Genomic DNA, 374 nt, shown 5'->3' with positions numbered 1-374 from the left:
TCTATTTTATACTTGGAATGACTGACTGACTGACTGGTTTACTGATTGAATCCACTATGACCTATAAAGTTATAAATATATTTATCTACTGTAAGTAACTAATTGAGTTTACTGGTCTTTGTCTCATGACTTTGTTCATAGCTGGTTGTGGATTGGCCCAGTATTGACTGAGTAATTATTGTACATTAGATCCAGAGATCCTGATGGAATCAAACAGTGCCATGGAGGTAGAAGAAGATAACATGGGAGGCACAGCCCTCACCTTCATCCTTCTCTTCCTCATCACTCTGCTGTTCACCATTGGAACCACAGTTTTCAAGGTAACAATGAGTTTATATGTTTGAGATGTTTTATGTATTCAAACAACATGGCAT

The 374-nt window shown here is 37.2% G+C and overlaps 1 long non-coding RNA gene across 1 annotated transcript; it reads left to right on the top strand.

Annotated features, from left to right (window-relative positions):
• The first annotated feature begins 4 nt into the window (after positions 1–4).
• On the top strand, positions 5–322 carry LOC147819907 (uncharacterized). Its single transcript, XR_015438677.1, has 2 exons — positions 5–90; positions 190–322. It is a non-coding gene; the product is annotated as an uncharacterized LOC147819907 (long non-coding RNA).
• Positions 323–374: the final 52 nt, after the last annotated feature.

Source organism: Seriola lalandi, unplaced genomic scaffold (genome assembly GCF_002814215.2).
Source record: "Seriola lalandi dorsalis isolate HSWRI2012SDOR001 ecotype SW California unplaced genomic scaffold, Sedor1 jcf7180002024049, whole genome shotgun sequence".
NCBI lineage: Eukaryota > Metazoa > Chordata > Actinopteri > Carangiformes > Carangidae > Seriola > Seriola lalandi.
Note: the sequence above shows the minus strand (reverse complement) of the source record. Positions and strands in the feature narration are given on the sequence as shown.